We start from the raw sequence: 18,354 nt of genomic DNA on the forward strand, positions 1-18,354 counted from the left end.
CACATCTACTAAGAGATATCCTACCTCTGAAACAGTTTTTACATTTGTCATCATTTTCCTTTCCAATAAAAGAGCAATCATTGAAAGCCTAGTTCTTTTGTTGTTTTCAATTTCTTGTAATAGCTTCGTCATTGTCATGATATAATATACCTTCTTCACAGACTCACGAAGTTCCAGAAGTCAGTAAAACACGAAAGTTGTTCTCAAGAGAACGCGGGGTTCACAATTATATTACAAGTTTTGTCGAAGCAACAAAAAGTCGTTCTAAGGAACGCAGTGTAAGTTTGCCGAAGCAACAAAAAGTCGTTCTAAGGAACGCAGTGTAAGTTTGCCGAAACAAACAAAAAGTCGTTCCTAAGGGAGCGCAGCGTAAGTTTTCTGCTCAAAAGTCGTTCCAAAGGGAATGCAGAGCTTACAACGAAAAATAAACGCTGATTCCGCCGAAGTATAAGGTGAAGCACGAAAAGTCAACGCGAATACCGCCGAAATAGAAGGCTAAGAAGCTCCTAAGGGAGGCTTACAGCGAAAAGTCAGCGCTGATACACCGAAAAATAAGCGGTAAAGCCGAAAAATAAACGACAAAGAGATTGTGTGTTCTACTGTGGGAATGTGTGTGTATCTTCGGCACAAACATCATTCGCATACCATAACATCATTACACCATTCGCAAAGAACTGAATTACAAACAACTTATATATTACATTCAAAACTGTAAAATATTACACACTTTGTTCAGCAAATATTACATCAATATTCTGAATGTTTCTACAACAGTAGCTATTCTTCTTTTAAAACTTCTTCTGCAGCTTCGTTTAGTAGTTGAGTCACAACTTCGTCCATAATAGCTTCGGCCATCTTTGTAATTTCATCTTCCTTTTTTGCTTCGGGGTTGGCCAATGACTCGAAAGGCTCCGGGGGAGGAGATAGTTCAGCTGCGATACAAAACATAAATAAGTTCGAAGTCATAGAAATAAAACAAAAAGTCAAAAGCAATTAGGTAATACCTATCCGCCTTTCAAGTTCTGCAGTTTTTTCAGCTGCCTTTGCTGCTTCTCTAGCATCGTGAGTATCTTTTTCACTTTTCTTTATAATTTTGTGAGCCATCCCTCAGCCACCGTTTTCCCAGATGTCGGTGAAAAACTTTCCGCCAACTAAGCTTGCCTCAGCCGAGGGGTCTTTTGTATCTTCAATAGAGAATGAAGCTTCGGCTTGGGCCAGAATCTTCACATGCTCGCATCCTGCCTTCTCCAAAATAGCCGCAATTCCCCTGGCACCTGAGAAGGCACAGACATCTCCACGGCCACTCAAAACTTCCTCAAAAGCTTCGGCTTCGCCGTTGATCCAGTCGATTGGACCTTCGGGATAGCCCAGTACGAAGTTGTCTTCATTCGAATATGCGCCAATATTGGCGAAGCTAGTTTTTATCCTTTGTACACATGCTACAGATTTTTTATAGCATCTTTCTTTTGAAGAACGAAGCTCCACAACTGTTTTTTCCCAGTAATTTTTCCAGTAGTCACTGGCGTCTCGGTCAGCTTCGGCGATAGCACATTTTAACTTCGCTTCAGCCAGCTGTTTCTGAAGATCTTCAATTTCGCACTTCTGGGCTTTAGCTTGGGCTTTGGAAGTAGCTTCGTCTTCTTTTATTTTATTTAGCAATGATTTTAATATTTTATCTTTCTCAAGACCTTCGTTCCTTAGTTCAATTACTTCGGAACGAAGGTTGTTCAAATCTATATTGCATCCTTCGTCTTCAGCACTTTTTTGCGCCCTGAGGGCGTTGCTAAGAATCAGACCCTGCAAAAAGAAGTGTGGTATTAAGTATAAGCAAATAAAACAAAACTTGGTTTTTTAATACAAAAAATTCATTCTCATACCTTTAAGCTATTATATGCTAAGCTGTCAGCCAGTTCATCTTTCGATGGCACCGAAAGCCCATCTTCTAGCGTCGGGAATCCGAAGCTTTTGCTCATCTCCCGGCAGACAGAAATTTCCTTGCTGTCTGGGAGACAATACAAGAAATCTTCTTCTCCGCTGCCGTTGAATATTAATGCCCCCTTTGGGTATTTTAATTTCTGGGCATAATATTGAGCCTCTCGCTTTTCCTCTTCACGTAGCCTTTTGCCCGAAGCATGTCGTACAATATAATCAGGTACTCTCGAAGATGCTTCGGGAGTTGAAGAGAGAGTTTTTTCAGGCAGAATTTGCTTCGTAGCCTCTTTTTTGTTTCTTCTCCGGTTTCCAAGGATTTCTCCTTGGTGGGCTATGAAGGCCCAGCTTCGGCCTCGGTCTGGCTCTTTGCAGCTTCGTCTTCGGATGGTTTTGTCTCAATTTGCGTTTTCGGCGCTTCGACAGTTTTCTTCGGAGTGGTGCTTGAAGACTTTATTGATGAGGACATCAACACCAACACGAGCACATCTACACCAGCAGCACCTTCTCCAGCCCAGGCACCATCTTCCCCAGTCCAGGCGTCACCCCTTCCACCTGGGCCAGTGACTCGGGCCCGTGCAAGAGAATTGAACTACATCATGTTGTTAAAGAACGAAGGCCCGGAAGGATAGACGACCAGCCCAATTGCGGCCCATAATGGACGACCTAGGGTTGGCCGCCCCTAGGGGCTGCGCCCCCTCTCTATTTATACAGGAGCTGCGCCTCCTTTATTTTCCGAGTTTTGTTTTTACATTAGCTTTAGCTACTCTCGAACACGCGCAAATCTGCGCTGTCTTCGTGTATTCAGAACTCCACCCTCGAGTAATAGATTAGATTGCTCGCATCTTTTTCTTGTTCGTTCTTCGATTGCGCACAGGAAACGATCTTCGTGATCAGGCCGATCTCGCATCAGCAAGGTCGGTAACCACAGGGAGTTGGTTCAGCGATTGCATTGGCGCCTCGGGCTTGCTCGTCGTAGTCGGATCGCAAGGGTCAACTTCCGCCAAATCGGAATTATCTCTACTCGCCGAAAGATCGGGCACCTCAGCTACATCAATTGGTATCAGATTTCCAGGTTGATCGGTGAGTTTATCGAGTGTTTTTTTTCCTACAGTCCACAAAACCACATAAAAATTCAGGTTAGACCTTATCCCAGCACCCTTTTGAGCCTCGCACTTTCTTTCAATAATCTGCATTGTTGAATTTGTGTGCTTTCGCGTCATTTGTTGCTGGTTGCATTGTGTTCTTCCACCATTCAAATCCTAGCGCCGCCACCATCTCCCCTTTGATCACGCCACAAACCGAGTCAACATTGTTTCCTTGTTTTTCTCCTTCGGTTACGTCAAAAAAAAATAGAAAAAACAAACCGAGTCAACGGCCGTTTCCTTGTTTTTCTCCTTCGGTTACGAAAAAAAAACAGAAAAAAAAACCGAGGCAACATCGTTTCCTTGTTTTTCTCCTTCGGTTACGTCAAAAAAAAAAAAAACAGAAACAAAAAAAACAACGAAGGAGAAAGGATACAGTTGTTTCATCCCGGTCGTTTGAAAACATAACTTGAGGTACCTTCCTTAAACCGGGCATAACTTTTCGCTCGGGTGTCCGAAAAATCTGAAATTTTTACAGGAGCTAGATGACACCATTCTGAGGCCGGCCAAACTTACCTTCGGTCTGTTTGGGTTCGACAAAATTGTCAAAAAAATTCAGGAAAATAAAGAAAAAAATCCGTCAAAGTTCTCGCACGCTTTTCAGAGAACTTCCTGATTTTCTGTAGACCACATTTGAACTCTGTTTTAGGTGAAACTTCGTGTAGCTCCTATTTTGTTGCTTCTTGTGCTGAGAAAAATATCAAAAAAATCATACAAAAAAGAAAAACAAAATCACTTGTGATTCCTACTAGTGGCCTCGCTAGTACAATATTTACGGTACTGCCATTCTGCTAGTTCCATCCGTCCTTTGCACTTGTGGCCAGCAATATAGTTTCGTGTTTTGCACTATAATTCAACTTTGCATTATTGTTTGGTCGTGCTAATCCTTGACTTGAGTGCAGCCTACCCAGAACTCCACATATTTCTACGACGAGTAGGTTTCTGTTTCTCCAGGCAATCGCTCATCCAATCTTTCACCGGTTCCACCTGTTGGTTGCAGTTCACCACTGTGGCTTGGTAAGAACGGATAAGAATTTGATAACAGCACTAGTGTGAGCGCCTTGTGAGCAGTACACCCCTGTTTTTGTCGTTTTTTTTTGGTGTTTTGGTGTTTGCGCTAACTATGGCAGGAGCACATGACACGGTGGATGCCCAGTTGCTGGAAGTAAAGGGACAAGTTGATGGACTTGCTGATGACATTAGGACGATGCATGAACGGCTTGATTCAACGGTCACTTCGACGACCGAGCGTTTCAACCAGCTTGACCTTGCTCAAACGGCGACTCGCACCACACTCGACTCCATCCTGGCACGCCTTGATGCGTTGACCACAAAGATGGAGCAGGACTACGGCGGTGACACTGAGTGGGACGATGGAGATCGCCGTGGTCGTGCACGCCGTGTGGTTCGTCATTCCCCTAATGACTTATTTTCTAAGATTAAATTTAAAATTCCACCTTTTAATGGCAAATATGATCCTGCTGCATATCTTGATTGGGAGTTAGAGGTTGAACAAAAATTTTCATGCCATGATATTGCTGCACATTCTCAGGTTAAAGCTGCTATTAGTGAATTTACTGATTTTGCTTTAATTTGGTGGCGTGAGTTTAAAATAAAACATCCCACTACCATTCCAACCACTTGGGATCAGTTGAAAGCTGCGATGCGACATCGATTTGTGCCTTCGTATTATGCTCGTGATTTGCTTAATAAAATGCAGCGTTTTCAGCAAGGTTCTCAATCTGTTGAGGACTATTTCCAGGAGTTACAAAAAGGTATGATTCGTTGTGGGATATTGGAGGACAACGACGCTGCTATGGCACGTTTTCGTGGTGGTTTAAACCGCGAAATCCAAGATATACTTGATTATAAGGAATATTATGATATGACTACTTTATTTGAATATGCTTGCAAAGCTGAACGTGAAGTGCAGGGACGCCGCTCGAAGCCATATTCTAACCCTTTTGCAGGACGAAGCTCGACATCCACCTCAGCACCAGTTCCCCCTGCGCCATCCACGTCCACCACTACTCCACGCGAGAAGACGACCAAACCAGCCAGCACTGCCCCACCCACAGGTCGTACACGGGATATTCAGTGTCATCGCTGTAGAGGATTTGGCCATGTGATTCGGGACTGCCCAAACAAGCGCACTTTACTCATTCGTGACGATGGTGAGTACTCTTCCGCTAGTGATTCTGAAGAAATTGAACATGCACTACTTGCCACTGACCATGCAGCTAAGGCGGAGGTACATGTCAACCCGGGCGACGCTGATAGGTATGAAAGTCTTGTTGTGCAGCGTGTTCTTAGTACACAGGTCGCTTTGCCCGAGAAGAATCAGCGACACACTCTGTTCCATACAAAGGGTGTTGTGCAGGAGCGGTCAATTCGCATCATTATCGACAGCGGCAGTTGCAACAATTTGGCGAGTACCATGCTGGTCGAAAAGTTGTCGTTACCCACTCGTAAGCATCCAAACCCATATCACATTCAATGGCTTAATGATGGTGGTAAAATAAAAATCACGCGTTCCGTGCGAGTTCCTTTCTCCATGGGTGCTTATTCTGATTTTGTTGATTGTGATGTTATTCCCATGGAAGCATGCTCTTTGTTACTTGGTCGACCTTGGCAATATGATACTGATAGCTTGCATCATGGTCGTTCGAATCATTATTCTTTCATTTTTAAGGGTCAGAAAATAATTATACATCCAATGACACCTGAACAAATTGTTAAAGATGATCTTGCCCGAGCTGCTATAACTGCTAAACAACTTGATCCATCACCCTCTGTTCCTTCTGAAATTAAGTTGAAGGCTCCTGTTTTACTTGCTACACGTGCTGATTTTGATGATCTACACGGTGCTCATTTGCCATGCTATGCACTTGTATGCTCTAGTGTCCTCATTTCACTTGATGATGCACCATCTTTGGCTATTCCCCCTATGGTTGCTAACCTTTTGCAGGAGTACGCTGATGTCTTTCCCAAAGACTTACCACCGGGTCTCCCACCGCTTCGTGGCATTGAGCACCAGATCGACCTCATTCCCGGTGCACAGCTTCCGAACCGCGCACCATACCGTACAAATCCGGATGAGACGAAGGAGATTCAGCGCCAGGTACAGGCGTTGCTTGACAAAGGATACATTCGTGAGTCTCTTAGCCCTTGCTCTGTTCCTGTGTTACTTGTTCCCAAGAAGGATGGGTCATGGCGTATGTGTGTAGACTGTCGTGCTATTAATAACATCACTATTCGTTATCGCTATCCTATACCACGCCTTGATGATATGCTAGATGAGCTTAGTGGTGCCATTATTTTCACTAAGATTGATTTGCGTAGTGGTTACCACCAGATTAGAATGAAACTGGGTGATGAATGGAAAACAGCCTTCAAAACGAAATTTGGTTTATATGAATGGTTGGTTATGCCGTTTGGATTGACTAATGCTCCCAGCACTTTTATGCGAGTGATGAATGAAGTTCTGAGGCCCTTCATAGGATTGTTTGTGGTTGTTTATTTCGATGATATCCTTATTTACAGCAAATCTAAGAAAGAGCATTTGGAACATTTAAGTGCTGTTTTTGATGCATTGCGTGCCGCCCAGTTATTCGCTAACATGGAAAAATGCATCTTTTGCACACGACGTGTCTCGTTTCTTGGTTATGTTGTTACTCCACAGGGCATTGAGGTGGATAGCAGCAAGATTGCTGCCATTCGGGAGTGGCCTACACCGACGACGGTCACACAAATTCAGAGCTTTCTTGGACTTGCCGGTTTCTACCGCAGATTTGTTCGTGATTTTAGCTCCATTGCAGCGCCTCTACATGAGCTTACAAAGAAAGATGTGCCGTTTGCTTGGAGTGATTCGCAGGAGGAAGCGTTCAGCACTTTGAAAGATAAGTTAACCCAAGCTCCCCTATTGCAATTGCCTGATTTTAATAAAGTATTTGAGCTTGAATGCGATGCTAGCGGTATTGGGCTAGGTGCTGTTTTATTACAAGAAGGAAAACCAGTTGCTTATTTTAGTGAAAAATTAAGCGGTGCTAGTCTCAAATATTCTACTTATGATAAGGAGCTTTACGCGTTAGTGCGCACTTTACATACATGGCAGCACTATCTTTGGCATCGTGAGTTCATAATTCATTCTGATCATGAGGCTTTAAAACATATTCGTACCCAAACAAATCTGAACCGTCGTCATGCTAAATGGGTAGAATTCATTGAGTCTTTTCCTTACATTATTAAACACAAGAACGGGAAGGACAATGTTATTGCTGATGCTTTGTCTCGTCGCTATACCATGCTGTCACAGTTAGATTTTAAAATCTTTGGTTTGCACACTGTAAAAGATCAATATGTTGACGATGCTGATTTTAAAGATGCTTTCGGCCATTGTATTAATGGGAAACCATGGGGCAAATTTCACATACAGGATGGGTTCCTGTTTCGCGCTAACAAGCTGTGTGTTCCAGCTAGCTCGGTTCGTCTTTTGTTGTTACAGGAAGCACATGGAGGCGGTCTCATGGGGCACTTTGGCGTCTACAAGACACATGAGGTGTTGGCTGCCCACTTCTTTTGGCCTCGGATGCGCGCTGATGTTGAGCGCCTTGTTGCACGCTGCACTACTTGTCAGAAAGCTAAGTCACGGTTGAACAACCATGGTTTGTATATGCCTTTGCCTGTTCCTACTTCCCCTTGGATTGATATTTCGATGGATTTTGTTTTGGGATTGCCTAGAACTAAGAAGGGGAGGGATAGCATTTTTGTGGTTGTTGATCGATTCTCCAAAATGGCTCATTTCATACCTTGTCATAAGACTGATGATGCTAGCAATGTTGCTGAATTGTTTTTTAGAGAGATTATTCGTTTGCACGGTATTCCCAATACAATAGTCTCGGATCGTGATGCCAAGTTTCTGAGTCATTTTTGGAGATCTCTGTGGAATAAATAGGAACTAAATTGCTGTTTAGCACCACTTGTCACCCTCAGACTGATGGTCAAACTGAGGTAGTTAATCGAACTTTGTCTACCATGCTTAGGGCTGTTTTAGACAAAAATTTGAAACGTTGGGAGGATTGCTTACCTCATGTTGAGTTTGCTTATAATCATGCAACACATTCTTCTACAAAGATGTGCCCTTTTCAAATTGTTTATGGTTACATTCCTAGGGCGCATATTGCTTTGTTTTCGCTTGATGCTACGGACGCCCCACACATAGATGCTCTTGCACATGTTGAACAAATGATTAATCTCCATGAACAAACTCAACAAAACATTGCTGCTGCTAATGCTAAATATCAGATTACTGGTAGTAAAGGCCGGAAACTAGTTACTTTTGAACCTGGTGATATGGTTTGGTTGCATTTGAGAAAGGATCGTTTTCCTACTTTGCGCCGTTCTAAATTGATGCCTCGTGCTGCTGGTCCTTTTAAGGTACTAACCAAGATTAATGATAATGCTTATATCCTTGACCTGCCTGCGGAGTTTGGTGTTTCCACTAGTTTTAATGTTGCAGATTTGAAACCGTATGCGGGAGAAGATGAGGAGTTGCCGTCGAGGACGACTTCAGTTCAAGAAGGGGAGGATGATGAGGACATCAACACCAACACGAGCACATCTACACCAGCAGCACCTTCTCCAGCCCAGGCACCATCTTCCCCAGTCCAGGCGCCACCCCTTCCACCTGGGCCAGTGACTCGGGCCCGTGCAAGAGAATTGAACTACATCATGTTGTTAAAGAACGAAGGCCCGGAAGGATAGACGACCAGCCCAATTGCGGCCCATAATGGACGACCTAGGGTTGGCCGCCCCTAGGGGCTGCGCCCCCTCTCTATTTATACAGGAGCTGCGCCTCCTTTATTTTCCGAGTTTTGTTTTTACATTAGCTTTAGCTACTCTCGAACACGCGCAAATCTGTGCTGTCTTCGTGTATTCAGAACTCCACCCTCGAGTAATAGATTAGATTGCTCGCATCTTTTTCTTGTTCGTTCTTCGATTGCGCACAGGAAACGATCTTCGTGATCAGGCCGATCTCGCATCAGCAAGGTCGGTAACCACAGGGAGTTGGTTCAGCGATTGCATTGGCGCCTCGGGCTTGCTCGTCGTAGTCGGATCGCAAGGGTCAACTTCCGCCAAATCGGAATTATCTCTACTCGCCGAAAGATCGGGCACCTCAGCTACATCATTTATTGTCTCCAGCACATCTAGTACATTGACCATCCTTTTTCTCTTAGGAGTCGCCGTAAGATCTTTTTGTGCCTTCGGCACTGTCATTCCTGCCGAAGGGCTTGTAACTTCTAATATCTTTGTTTTCTCGGCCTCTATTTCTTCAATATTATCGGCCTTCGGCATCATAGCCGGCTCTTCATTCTTCTGTGTAAGAGCAGGTCCTTTGGCTTCAGTAGCCGTAGAGGTCTCACCACCAAATTCGGGCACTGTGGCCGGTTCAATGAAGCGCCGTCGGTGAGTAAGGACCTTCACCTTTTTCCTCTTTGGCGCGGGCTTACTTAGAGCAACTAAAGCATCATCTTTCCCAGAAGTTGCACTTTTTCTCTTTTGCCCTTTCAGCGGGTAGCGTTAATAAGGGTACATAAACCCAATGGCATCCAAAACTCTATTCAGCCTCTTCTTTTTCCGGCCTCCGAAGGCCGCAGATAACGCGTTATCTTCTGCCTTTGAATATGGCCCAAGCAGTTCGTCGCTTGTAGCTTCGATGCACTTCAGCCAATCATCATCTGGCTCAATAAACTTACATTCATATCTGAAGGTGTATTTCAACCTAACCAGCCCACCTTCGTCAGACTTGCTGATAGTTTCCTTTGGCATTTCCTATTTCTCTACAAGTGGCCACACTCTGAAGGCTATGTGCTCCTGGACTAAATCCCTCGTCCCAATGAAAGATCAAACTATACCAAAGGCCTTTCGGCATTCTTCGGCTGCTTCATCAATCTCCACCTTCGGTTTCCGAAGGCCGAAGCGCTGCCAGATAGGACACATGATAATATCTTTAATGTCTTCTTGTACCTTTAAATCGTTTTTCACGTAAAACCATTCCTTCATTCAGTCCCCAGGCCATCTTTTCCGGAAGGTTGGCACGGGGTAGCTTGAGCTAGAGCGAGCGACGAAGCTATAGCAGCCAAAATTGTTATGATATTGTTCTTTACCCCAGGGCTTCGTCTCATATAGCAGTTCGTGCATACTGCAGAAACTTTTTGCATTTGGCTCCAAGCCCTGGCTCCTCACGGCCCAGACGAAGATTCCCATTCTTATGATCGCTTCGGGAGTAATTTGATGAAGGTAGACCTGATAGATCTTTAAAACCTCAACCACAAATCTGTTTAAGGGGAACCGAAGCCCAGCTTTGAAAAAGCTTCGAAAGATCACGACTTCATTCTCTTCGGGAGTAGGCACAGTCTTCTCTCCCTCATCTGCCCTCACAGTAGACATATCTCGAAAATATCTTCCCCTCATATTGTCAAGGTGACTCTGCTTAATAGTTGATTTTCCGAAGATTGTGTGACTTGGTCGCCACGATCGATCTTCGGAGTCTTCGCCTCCACTTTCCACATCATAACTGTCACTTTCACCGGTGTCTTCAGATAAACCTTCTAAAATCTCCCTAGTGATCTTCTCTGTATTCGTCTTTGCTACAATTCAAGAAACCCAATATTCTTCTCCTCAGAAAGGCCCAGCTTCGTTTCGGCAACAACTTTTTTATCTTGAGTCATCTTCGGAAATGTTGAAAATGTGCTGTTAAGGCCGAAGCTAAAAAATCTAAAAAGCTAGGCAAGCGTTGGTATGCAAGAGCTAAAAAGTTGGGAAAGCAAGAGCAGATGGCAAGAAAGCGTGCCAAATGTGCTCGCGGTGTGCTCTTATTTATACACCTAGTGCGTTGCAAGTGGGAGGGCCCGGCTTGTCATTGACTGTTGCTATTCTAGCAAAGGGAAGGTGTTTTTTCGGACCTTCGGCTTAAGGCCTTCGTCCATATCGCAATCTAAATTTATCATTCTAACAAATTAATATTGCGAGGGGCTACTGTTGGGGGCCTTTGGCTTCCGAAGGTCCTCAAAAACATGATTTAACAATGTTTCTGGAGTATGATACATGAACAGGTACCTTCGGACTTAGCTCAAAACCACAGTGTGAAGAAGCATAAAGAATACGAAGGATGTTGCATAGCCGAAGCTATGCGCAGGGGAGCTTCGACATGATAGCAGAAAAGGAAACCGACCTAAAGAGGAAAAGGCTATTTAGACCCCGATGGATTACTATAGAGTTATTAGCAAATGTAAAGGGCATGGGTGTAATTTTACATGGGCTGCGTCCCGTGCCTATAAATAGATGAACAGTGCTCTCGTACTGTTCACGCTGACTTGGCATTTGCTTTTGCGTCACGCTTGTACTTTTACCTTCTTTCAAGCCGAAGGTACTTTTGTAACTTGTTATCATTTCTATTTTTCCATAATAAAAAAATAGAAATGAGTTGATGGTAATACATAATTGTTTATATTATCTTATATATTTCATATGTCTCCTTCATTATTTAAATGTCGTACTGACGAAGGTACGTTCTTCACAATCCTTCGTCCGAAAATCATTATCTCTCAAGGGAAATAATGCTTCGGAGGACGAAGGATTTTAATGTTTAACATTTTCTGTGTTGCCTTGTTCTTAGTTCATAGCATTTGAGAACAAGTCCCCAACACCAATAAATATAGTATTCATTTTATTTATCTAGTTCATTTGTTCCTACAATGGAATTAAAGATAATTAATAGATTAATTATCCTTTATCATAATTTATTAATCAAACCTATAGTAAATTTGTTCTTAACTAGATTTATGACATGATTAATGAGTTCATAGAATTTAGTCCACATTATATATGTCTCCTAAAGGATAAAATAAAGAAAATTAGTGTTCATGTCATTTTTATAATTAAAATGTTAGTTTACATATTTGTTTTGTATATAGCTTTCTTAACAAAGAATATAGGACATGTACTTTCTAATAAAAATAAAATATAATTGTTTGTTCATTGTCCCCCACATAAAGGTTCATTTAAGGCATATATCATAACTTTCCATAAATGGGTGTTTAATAATAATGATCTTTTCACATAAAACCTATTTAGACTTATATCTTAATTTATCATAAGTGATAGGTTTAACAATGAATTATATGTTCCATAATGCTTCATAAATTAACAATGTATTTCATAATGCATTAATCCTAGATATATAACTTATATCTTTTCTAAAAGGTTAAAAAGGTTTAATATCGTTATAACGTGTTTAACGTCTTATAAACCCTTAAACTTAGACATATCACATATGACGTTTTATAAAAGATTAATTTGGTGAACCTAATAATTGTATATTTTAATTAATATATTTTTAAGCTCATGTCTTGTTTTATAAAATATAGATCACACATTTTTTGAAAAGAATACCATCTTATTATAACCATTACTGGCGATGTTCTTTAAAAGCGAACGCTCTTTTCGTTAGACTTTCTTTTAGCTTTACGTATGATGAATGTGGTATGTTATTGAGTGGTGTTTGTTCTTCTTGTTTGTTTGTGTGATATTCAGTGGTTGATCTAGTAGTTAAGAATCAAGATCTATTCAGATCCATGGAAGAGTCTCAAGTTTTCAATAAGCAAGGCAAGTGGACTTCTCCCTATGCATACTCTGTTTGATCCCAAACAATACATTTAATAAAGTTTATTCTTTTGGATATATATGCATAATTTGACGGGTTACCTATTTAGATAACCTTTCCAACCTTATTCCTTGATCAAACCTGGGAATTATACTTTACCTTCGTAGCTATGCTATTGCTACAACTTAACTTTATGCAGTCACTCCCACTTATGATGTTAATGTTCCAAATTGGTAAGTTTACATTATTGTTGTTAACCCGATGGTTAAACAAGATTATTGCATATTAATTGGAACATGGAGTGACCACCCGGGAAAACAGTGCAACCACGAGTGCTATCATGGCTCTGGCTTTGGTAATTAGCTTTATATGCTTAGTGCCTGACAACCTTACCTGAAATTTGGGCAAGAGGGGGAGCGGTAGGTGTTGGCAGCCCACGTTAACATGGGGACGTATTCTTGGCTAAGGTACCTCACCCAGGGGGCCACCACCATCGTCTTTAGAAACCTTAGCGGGTTGTTTCGTATTAAGTGTATTTTGTGAAAGCCTCAAAGTGGATCCCTAGCCACTCACCTCGGAAGTGTTTACGGGTTTTGGCTGACCCAAGCTAAAGGGGATACACGGCTTGTGGGTAAAGTTGTACCACCTCTGCAGAGTGTAAAACTGATATATCAGTCGTGCTCACGGTTATGAGCAGCCTAGACACCTCACATGATAATTGAACTTGAAGATGGAAATAAATTGAGATCCGATGACCTGCCAATGGTTTGCTTAAGTGGTTTCACTTAAGTGTTTTTGATATACTCTTATACCTTTGTTTAATGGGAATACAGACATGTGTTGTTAATAAAATGTTGACCAACTAAAATGCTAATCGCATTAAAACTTTAGCCTTACCTTGTTACCTTACATTTTCCCCCACTTGCTGAGCCCCGACCATAAGTGAGCTCACCCTTGCTTAAATTTTGATCAGAAATTGCAGATGAAGTTATGATGCTGAGCTCCATGGATGCTAGTCTAGTGATACCCCCGGTCATCTTCCTGTGGATGGATGTCCTTGTTTCGCTGTACTTTGATGAATAAAGGTTAAGACATTATGTCTGTTCAAAGTGTAATATGTTAATATAATCATTATTTACGCTTTTATGCATTGTTCTTTTGATATATTACACTTGTGACGTCAACATATGTGTGGAAATAGATCCTGGCACACATATGCTATGCACCCGGCTCTGCCCCTTCAGAAACGGGTGTGACAAAGATGATGAAGAAAAACTAAAAAAGAGAAAGCTGAGGCCTGAGCCGAAGACAGATGCTTCAAAGAAAAGAAAGGTTGCGGCTCCGAAGCAGAAGGCAACTGATATAGAAGAAGAAACTGTTGCAACACCTTCTGGCGATGTGGAGGAAATCTTAAAGGTAATGACTGAATCTTAGCCTACCAAGCTAAGTCCCCTGGGGCCACATCTGACGAAGCTTTTTCAGAAGGAAAAGGAGCCCCCGATAATGAAGAAGGCAGCTGGGCCAAAGAAACGAAGAATTATTATAGTGACAGAAGTTATTGAAGGGACACCACCAGCAGCTTCGGCTTCGAAGGCACCAGCTGTTGAGAGCGCAACATCTACCGAAGCTGCACCTACTGAAGCTGTAGCTGCCGAAGCTACCACAACCGAAGATGTACATTTAGAAAGCACACTTTCTAACATTGATAAGATACTTCTGGATATGGCCACAGAAGAAGCTGCTGCAGCCGCTGAAGAAACCATGGCTACAGTACCTAAGAAGGAGAAGGAAATAGCTGAAGATGCTTCAGAAGTGGAAAACTTTAACTTTCAAAACTTAATTGGACAAGAGTTGACAAAGGCTGAGAAAGATGAGTTAAAAGAATATGCCATATCCTGCGGATATCAACCAGGGGCACTGCTCTTCGGTGGTGTTGACGATGAAAAGTTAGGCTGCGTCCGAGATCAAACTGGAGCGAAGATTATCGGCACTCTATCAAAGAGTATTGGTTTCCCGAAGCTTGAGACTGACATAAGCCGCTATCGACGACAGCATCTTGTCGGTAGTTTATTCTATTCTAATTTCAAGGTAAAAACTTTTCTTCGACTTTTTATTGTTTTGAACAACGAAGGTGTTTTCTAACGAAGGTTGCTTGTGCACAGAGTATGCTGTTGAGTAAAGCTTTGAGAATGCAACAATATCTTGAAGATAAAAAACACGAAGTTATAATTGAGGGTTTAGAAAGCAAATTAAAAGATCAAGCAGCTGGTCTTGAAAAGAAGGATTTCGAGCTTCAGACAACAAAAGGTTTATTGGCAGAAGCTGAAGCTAAAATTGCAAAATTAAATACGGAGCTTCTCTCAAAGTCAGAAAGCTTCGAACAGGAAAAGCAGAAGTTAAATGCCAAGTTTGAGACTGGGGTCGAGAAAAGTTCGAATCTGCAAAAATCATTGATAGAGCTTCAAAACAAATGTCTGGAGTTCAGCAGCCGATGTGTACAACGGCTGAAACAGATCTTCAATTCGGTTGGAGCCAGCTGGAAAAAACTTAGTCCTTCGACTGAAGACCTGCCAGGGGCCTTCGAACGTATCGAGGGTGAAGTTGATGCCCTTGATGAAATTATAGCCAGACATGGTGATTTCTGTGCCCTGGTAGCTTCTCGAGGCACAGTTGTTGCTTTCCTGAAATCTGGTTGCACACATGGAAAGATTGTCAATAGACCCAATTTTAGTTTATCACCAGCAGATCTAGTTGATATTCCCAGTCTCGCCCGAAGCATAGGAAACAGGTTTATAAAACTAGTATGGACGAAGGGTGGACGAAGCATAGCTGGTGACGAAGCTCGAGGTCATCTTAAGCCGGTAACAAAATCATACCTTGTGCCTACCTTTCCTTTTAAAGTTGAATTTTTATTACAATACTTTAATATGTATAGGATGACGAAGCTGAGGAGCAAGATGACGAAGCTGAAGAGCACAAAGCCGAAGCTTAACAGACGATCCGAAGCTCAATAGATAATGATGAAGCTTGAATAGATAGCTGCAGAAAAAACTCTAAACTCTTGTAATAACTTTTGTAAAGAATATTGTAATCTAAGAATTAGATTTTACTCCGTAAATTTTGTCCATACCTTGTAATATATTTTTACCTTTCCATCAATGTATGAAGTGCTTCGATGTGAACAAAACTTGTACTTGCATTGAACTGCTTTGCTGTGGACGAAACTGGCATTTTTGAGCCGAAGGCAAAAAACACCTTCCCTTCTTTTCGTACACAACGATGCATGAAACTGTTTCTTTTTCTCTTTTTGCCGAAGCCTTTTTTTAGAGCCGAAGCATCCGCCTGTGTCTGTATGTTATGATGATGATGATCCTATGTATGTCTAAATGAATGTTTATGAATGCAAATGTATGATGTAATATGTCGTGCAAATGAATGTCCAAACACACACATACGAAGCCACAACCATAGCCTTCATTCCCTTGGGAATGAATGAAGTCTATTTGCCGTTTATTTTTCGGCTTCACCGTTTATTTTTCGGTGTATCAGCGCAGACTTTTCGCTGTAAGTTCTGCATCCCCTTAGGAACGTCTTTTGAACTTCTTCGCCTTCTATTTCGGCGGTATTCACGTTGACTTTTCGTGCTTCGCCTTATATTTCGGCGGTATTAGCGTTGACTTTTCGCTGTAAGCTCTGCATTTCCTTGGGAACGACTTTTGAGCAGAAAACTTACGCTGCGCTCCCTTAGGAGCGGCTTTTTATAGCTTCGTCGTGCTCTACATCCCCTTAGGGACGACTTTCGAGCTTCTCCCTGTTTTTTTTCTTTTTCCTCTGCACTCGATGGTGCATGATCAGTTTTTACATTTACATTTTTTGGGGGATTCTGCTCTTGTAAAGCTGAAAATAAAATAAAAAAGAGAAATTACATGCTATGGCCCCATTAAAAACCTTTCTCCCCCTTTAGAAAGGAAAAGGGTGCCATAGCAAAAGTAAAAAGATTACATCAAGCTATACATAATATCGCCGAAGCTCATCCGCATTCCAAGTTATAGGAATGTCGTTGCCGTCCATATCCTTCAATATGTAAGAACCGGGTCTTGACAAAGATACTACTAGAAAAGGTCCTTCCCACTTCAACTGTAGCTTGCCTATTGTATCTGGGTTGGCAACTCTCCGAAGTACCAAATGCCCTGGCTTAATGTTCTTTAGCCGAACTTTTCTATCATGCCATTTTATTGTTTCGGCTTGATATTTATTGATGTTCTCCATGGCCTGAAGCCTGATCCCTTCTATAGCATCTTTTGCCACAGAATAATCAGCTTCGTCCTCTGCCGAAGCCACTGTTCTTATTGATCCTGCCTTAGCTTCTTCTAGTGTTATTGCTTCATCACCAAACAGTAATTTGAATGGTGTAAAGCCTGTTGACCTTGATATTGTTGTGTTGTGGCTCCACACAACTTTGATCAATTCATCTGGCCACTTTCCTCTGGGCTGATTGAAGATTAACTTCATTATTACCGTCATTATAATGCCATTAGCTCTTTCAACAAGTCCATTTGACTCCGGATGTCTAACTGATGCAAAATGAATCTTCGTGCCAATTTGTTCACAGAATTCTTTGAAAGCTTCAGCATCGAACTGTGTTCCTTGTCCACAGTAATAGCCTTCGACACTCCGAAGCGACAAACAATATTTTGCCAAAAAAATTTCTGGACAGTGACCGAAGTTATTGTGGCTAAAGGCTTCGCCTCAATCCACATGGAAAAATACTCTACCGCCACCACAACTTATTTTAGATTTCCTTGTGCTGGTGGAAGTGGGCCTAACAAATCGAGGCCCCACCTTTGCAACGGCCAAGTGGGCTGTATTAACAGAGTGAGAGATGAAGGTTGCTTCTAGTATTTTGCACATTTTTGACAGCCTTCACATTTTTAACTAATTCTGCTGCATCCGAAGCTGCCTTCGGCCAATAAAATCCTTGTCAAAAAACTTTTCCCAACAAGGGCCTAGGTCCAATTTGAGATCCACACAGACCTGCATGTATCTCTTTCATTAATTCCATACCTTCGGTTCTTGATAAACATTTGAGGAGTGGTGAACAAACTCCATGTTTATACAATTCCCCTTCTATTATCACATATGGTCTTGTTCTTGCCTCCATTCTTTTGTTATAAGCTTCGTCACTTGAAAGACAATTTCCTTGAAGGAAAGATATTATTTTAGTTCTCCAGTCTTCACTGTGTACTGGAGAAATAGTAAGCACTGCTCTCTCCATGAGCTCAACCGAAGGTGCTTTTATTGCCTCAAAAAATACTTCGGAGGGTAGGGGGAGCCCCTGAGCCGCTAATTTGGCTAGCAAATCTGCATGCTCATTTTCACCTCTTGGAATATTCTTGACAGAAAAACCTTCGAAGGAAGCTTCCAACCTTCGGACTGCATCTAGATATTTTTCAAGCTTCGGATCTCGTGCCTTGCTGCTCTTGTCCTCATGGCCAGCAATAACTTGAGAATCAGTCTTTAGGATGGCCCTTCTTATTCCCATTGCCCTTAGTTTCCGAAGCCCCAATAGAAGTGCTTTGTACTCAGCAATATTATTTGTGCAAATGAAATCTAGTT

The sequence above is a fragment of the Zea mays genome, chromosome 1 (genome assembly GCF_902167145.1).
Source record: "Zea mays cultivar B73 chromosome 1, Zm-B73-REFERENCE-NAM-5.0, whole genome shotgun sequence".
Classification (NCBI taxonomy): Eukaryota; Viridiplantae; Streptophyta; class Magnoliopsida; order Poales; family Poaceae; genus Zea; species Zea mays.